Genomic DNA, 6,158 nt, shown 5'->3' on the forward strand with positions numbered 1-6,158 from the left:
ACTATTATGTATCTGCTGAATGTTCTATTAGAGTCGCTAGGTGACTGCTTTATTAGAGTATCTTGATCTTGTGCACCTCCTATAAACTGTATTTGTAAACTTATTTGTAAACGTATTTGTAAACTGTATTATAAACTGTATTTGTGCTAAAGGTTATACAACTGGGATCAGCATTGGAGGTGCATAGTCTCGCGTTGCCAGACCCTAATTCTCCGCACGGCGCTTATCGATTGGAAATTATAAGCGCCTGCTTCGGAGCAGGCGCTTATAATTTCCAATCGATAAGCGCCGTGCGGAGAATTAGGGTCTGGCAACGCGAGACTATGCACCTCCAATGCTGATCCCAGTTGTATAACCTTTAGCACAAATACAGTTTATAAGGTGGATTTAATGAGGTATTTGCACTATTGTAGTAATCATTATAACTATGCTAAGACAAATTTCATTACAATCTTCAGCATATTAATCAAGTAAAGTCTAAAAGTGAAGGGGGGCTTCAGCCCCCAAAGCCCCAGTCCCCCTGCATTACTAGTCTTTAAATCATTTTCAATTACTGCATGCCTATACATACTGAGACTGCCACAAGCTAGAAGAGTATAATAGTCCAAAGATGGAATCCGTATAATAATACTGTGTCAGTGTTATACATACCCTATGGCATGTAGATCATACTTTAATAAGCTCATGCACATCTAGTAAACATCCAATCATTGACCTATATTTTCAATGTGATCAAATTAAAATAGTATAAGTCTGCCGGTCCATGACAATTGTCACCAATAATATTATATAAAGCAAAAGTTTGGTTTTTCCCTCCTGCATACATTACAGTTCTTGAGAAGGTCACCATGTGAGTTGTTTGATTGTAAGCATGTATATGATAATTGTTTTTTTTTGTTTGTTTTCTTTACTTTTTCACATTAGACCATTAGCATTGTTAATAACCAGTAAAACTATACATATGTATAGGCCATCAATTGCATGCAGATCCACGCCATCTATTCTGTGGGCAGATAAGCTGCATAGCCTCCAGTCATTCATTAATGAAGTGTGCCTCGTAGCAGTTGGGCCTAATTCTTATAGCCCACATACCAGCTATTCAATTGGTCTGTACAGATGATACCAAATCAGTATGCACATAACTCTGAAGTTACATAATTACCTTTAAAATGTATCTAACACTCTTGCAAGCTGAGCAATAAAATTGCATGGTCAGTTGCGTGTGGACCTCGACCATATTGCTTGTAAACACTTTTCACTTGAATCTCCACTTGCGTCCTCTAATGACATACTCGCTACCTCCAACCATAGCTGGTACCCAGGGCCGCCCAGAGAAATTAAGGGGCTCAGGGCAAAGAGTTAAAGTGGGGCCCTTGACCCAAGTTGTAAGGTGAAGACCAAAAAAAAAAAAAAGTCACAACCTGCTGGCAATGACAATAACTACCCAGCACCAACCATATCTCCTTATCTATAAGCTTGCTAGACTGCTCCTCTGAAGAATACTGTGACTGCTCTATTAGAGTATTTAGATCTGACTGCTCTATTAGAGTATATCGATCTTTTAAACAGGTATTCAGGGGGCCCCTTTCAGGCTGGGGCCCGGGGCAAAATGCCCCAGTTGCCCCCCTGTGGGCGGCCCTGCTGGTACCTCCATGCAACTCTAGCTTGAAATTATAACTACAGGAAATTGCACACCCACAATCTAATAGTAATTTATTGCACATGCATGTAAACCCATTTAGCTATAACTAACTTGTATTACAGCGAACTATTAAAGTTATCCTAACCTGTGAGAGTATATTGGAAGGACTCAACATGAACGTCCCTTTCCACGGTATGTACGGTTTGCCCACCAATTGCTCAAAAATTCTTAGCTGGCTACGTAATTAGGGATAACAGACTAACAAAATTATAGCTTATACAAAGGAATAGAAAAGGTGCACATGGCTATATAGAGAGACTTATCCTCTATGACATAATATCTATACTCTTTTTCATAAAATCAATCCAGCATCCAACAAATCATTTCAACATCTGTAGCTATGTTACCTTTTGTCACCATCCTACCAGATCCTCCAAGCTTCAACACAATTTCACATCATCCAACAAACAAAGCAACTTTTATTTCCTACAACAGATTACCAAGAATTTATTACCATCTACCAGTACTTGACTTTTTTTCACAGTTACTCAACATCTTCTGGCAACATCAGACAATCTTCACAGTTTCCACTTCCTTTGTCCCTGCAGCACTTGCTCTAAGTCTCCCCACCCACCTAACTTTAGTAGTAATTAGCTTTTTCTTTTCTCCAAGTTGTAAAATAAGTACTGATTTTACATTAAGTACATCTTAAAATATAGCTAAATATAGCTAAATACATATAGAAATTGTAAAGTACATAATTACTTAGCCTATAATTAATTGTACATTGATTTTAATTGTAAATGTAAGTTGTATGTGTACTTTTTCTGGCTGAGGGCACAAGTTGCCCCAGACCATTAATGCAGGCCTTGCCTGCATTAAAGAGCAATAAAAATGAAATGAAAAAATGACTGAAACTATACCAGTGCACTTTGGATTCTCAGCCTTTTTACTTCAGTCATAAGATAGAGACTCTAAGTCTCTGGCACATGTGAGCATGCATTGTATCCGATTATTGCATATACATAGACAGCCTAGGCCTATAAATGGCTTCATTAGCTAACCAGAGATTTATGGCTTATACCAGAGATTCTGCCGGTGAAATACCATATGCTGTCAAAGTAGCAGTGATGCTGCATTGCACTTATATAGCTACAGTGATTATTTATTTAGGCATATATATACGGCAGGTATTATCAGTTTTGCATATGGATCACAAAGCTTGGTTAGCTACCTAGCTGAAAACCAGCAATGACTTCTGGATTTCAATGATGCAATGTTTTGTGGCTTTCTTGCTAGTCAGACCCTCCTTGTCTGTATATAGTGCTAATATGGATTAGATATTAGGTTGGTCAAAAAGCAGATGCTCATAATCTCTAAGTGCAGTCGGAAGGGAGAGAGACTAGTTGTATTAATTGGTGGTGTGTTCTATTAGAGTAGTTAAATTATATTGTTTAGTTATGCCTTCATACGACCAAGTATTCAGATAATGGGGTATTCCCCAAGTGCTAGAGGTGCAAGCATTCCCAGGAGACAATTAGGATACATGCCACAGGTAAAGTTGCTATGTGGTCATGTTGCTGCAGTGATCAGCTGTTGTAAGGACATTGGTCTGGTGTATGAGCTATGTATTTGTTTGGTGTGATGTTCCAGCTGGAGTTTAGCTATATCCAGAAGAGGACAGAGCTCCTTAGGAAAATGTTAGAGTTGCCTCTACTGAAGAAGCACATTGGTTACATGAGGTTAGTAAAATTTATTTGTTCGTCTGTGATTTTGTGCGATAGTGGGGGGAACAACGTCAAGTCTCGTTTGCTGTTTCCCTTCTCCAACAACCCGCCATGTTGATATCAGTTGGATGAACCAACTGTAGGAATGGACACCTTACTTAGACAGAGGTGTCCATCTGTCTCTGTGTGTAATGTCTGTATGTATACAGGTGTTTCATGGGTGACCTTTATATACATGGGCTTACAGAAGGGATGTTTCATCATGATAGCGGAAAGTGGAATAAGCTCCGCTGCTTGTACTATATATGTTAGTACTATAGCTAATGGTAGGTGGTTACCATACTGTAGCTCTTAACTCTCCATAGCAATGGTCTCAGCCTCTAGACCCTCCTTAACTATACAGAGATAAAAATTATTCATGATTCAGTTTAAATACCGTATATTGGAATATTTAGCATAGATCACCTGTTAATGGCACTACTATCCCACTGAAGCCCTACATAAAAGTAAAAAGTAGGATATGGTAGTTAAACCCCAGTAGGTCAGAATCATATGAAGGACAAGCTATAATCCGACAAGCTGATTTACACATCAGTTGGACCAAAAGAAACCACGAAGTCATATCATATGCAACTGCAAGCACAGAAAAATTGAAGTAGCTGATTGTTACATCAATTTTTAGCAGCTACAGTTTTACCCCTGAATTTACTAATTTTGACCCCTTTTGTTCATTCCTAGATCTTCTCTCATGTACACTTAAGATACAATTGCACTTGAGCTTTCTAGCTAACACATACTAAAACTTTTAAGGGGGAAGGGTGAGGGGGTTTCAGCACCTGCCTTTGTAATTGCTTGGTGCTAGTCGCAATTGACCATTCTATGACCAATATGTAATGGCTATAATCAAGTTTTGACTCTTGTTCCTACCACTTCATATAAGTACCTTTGGTCAGGAAAGGAAGTATTTGCAACCCCAGCAGTCCTGCATTACAACTACATAATAATATTACATGTCTAGTCAGCATTTTCTTCTGTGATGTCTTAGAATTGTCTTTGTGAACACGATTGCCATGACTACAATGAACTTTGTGTTGAGAAGAAGGAAGGTCTTTTTGAGCGCTCCTATCCAGCTATGCTGGCATTATTAGTTGTCATGGTAAGTGACAAAGCCTGCTGGTCATTATGGTAACAACAATACAGGATTGTTATTGTCTATATACACAAGTCATTGATGAGATCACTGCTCACTCAAATGGTTGGTGGAATATGTGCCTTCCTCTGTGGTAAGTGTGTTGAACAAGTGTCCTGCTTACTAGTCATACATAGAAAGTGTTGTCTGCTCACTCTAGATCGAGTGCATTGTGAACACTGTCCATTGCAATGTGGCCTGAAATACAGACTAGTCTCATGTAGCCAGACTGCATTGGGGATGGTGACCATGATAAAATCTCAAATAATGAAGTCTTGACCATGATGAAACCTTGATGCTTGCTTTCCAGGTTAGTTGTTTGTGTCAATCAACACAAATCACTGAGTCGTTTGAACAATGCCATAGGATTTTACAGGCTCATTTTCCACAGTGTATAGTGCAGTTTGACACTCTCCCTCCCCATTATATATCTTGCTCATACATATACATTCCAACTGGTATCAGCAGACAGAGAACTCTGTTTTTTTGTGAAGTCTTTCACATGACCATGTTTCTGTTGTAGCTCACCTCTGTCCATATGTAAAAGAACTGACTATCTGTTATTGCAGCCATACAACATTCTTTTGAAATATGGAATACATAGAAATGTTTACAAGTGTATGTTATTGAGGTTCACTGTTATAGTTGCCATTGGGGTGTTTAAAGAACAAGACTTTTATGCAAAAGAGTATGTTGTCTTACACTAGCAAAAGTATGATCAGTCTGGGACTATATAGTGTATTAACTTTTCAAACCTGTGACTGGTGTATATAGTAATATAAGTGGCTAATAACAATAGTTGCGATCTATCGATTATCATGATAGTGAGTAACAATTGTTTATTATTATTATTATTATTAGCACTTTACAGTGACCAGCACTGAAGGTCTGACAGCAACATGTGCTGCAGCCTTAGGATTACCTAACCTACAAGGACTTAGACCTAGTGACTTGACTTTACTGACTGAATAAGGTGTAACAGAAAAGGGGCCAAAGTAAGGAAAAAAATCCCTCCAACCCCAGGATTCGAACTGCAGGTCACCCAATGTCTAGTCTGGGCCACACTCAGTCTTCCTCCAGGAGGGATGGATTTTCTTCCTTAAACCTAAAGTATTTATTATTAGCACTTTACAGTGACCAGCACTGAAGGTCATTGTGATATGATAGTCTACAATTGTACTATCGCGATATATTAAACACATCTGTGCTTAGTCAAAAAGCATGGATAACAGAAGCAAACATGATAGTATTGAAGTTGAGGAAACTGTGCAAGCCTAGTTGATCATGTACAACAAAGATTACAATTGTAATACGTAACAATGTTTACCAACCAAGTGTTAAAAAAGCAGATACGTGGTATGTAATTTGATTGTTTATGTGCTATTTACATGAGGTTAAGTGTCTTTGATAACTGCTAGTACTATCATGATACTATCGTTATCGTGATAGTTGTACTATCGCTCAGCTCTATTATCAGGAGCCCGTAAGATACTGCAGGTCATTACATGTGGCCGGTGTATGGACAGCCCTCAGTGGTCAGAGCTATTGGTATGGTTCTACCTATCACCATGCCAATTAGAGCAGCATCAGCCATCAGGTC

The sequence above is a fragment of the Dysidea avara genome, chromosome 3 (assembly GCF_963678975.1).
Source record: "Dysidea avara chromosome 3, odDysAvar1.4, whole genome shotgun sequence".
In the NCBI taxonomy this organism is placed as follows: Eukaryota; Metazoa; Porifera; class Demospongiae; order Dictyoceratida; family Dysideidae; genus Dysidea; species Dysidea avara.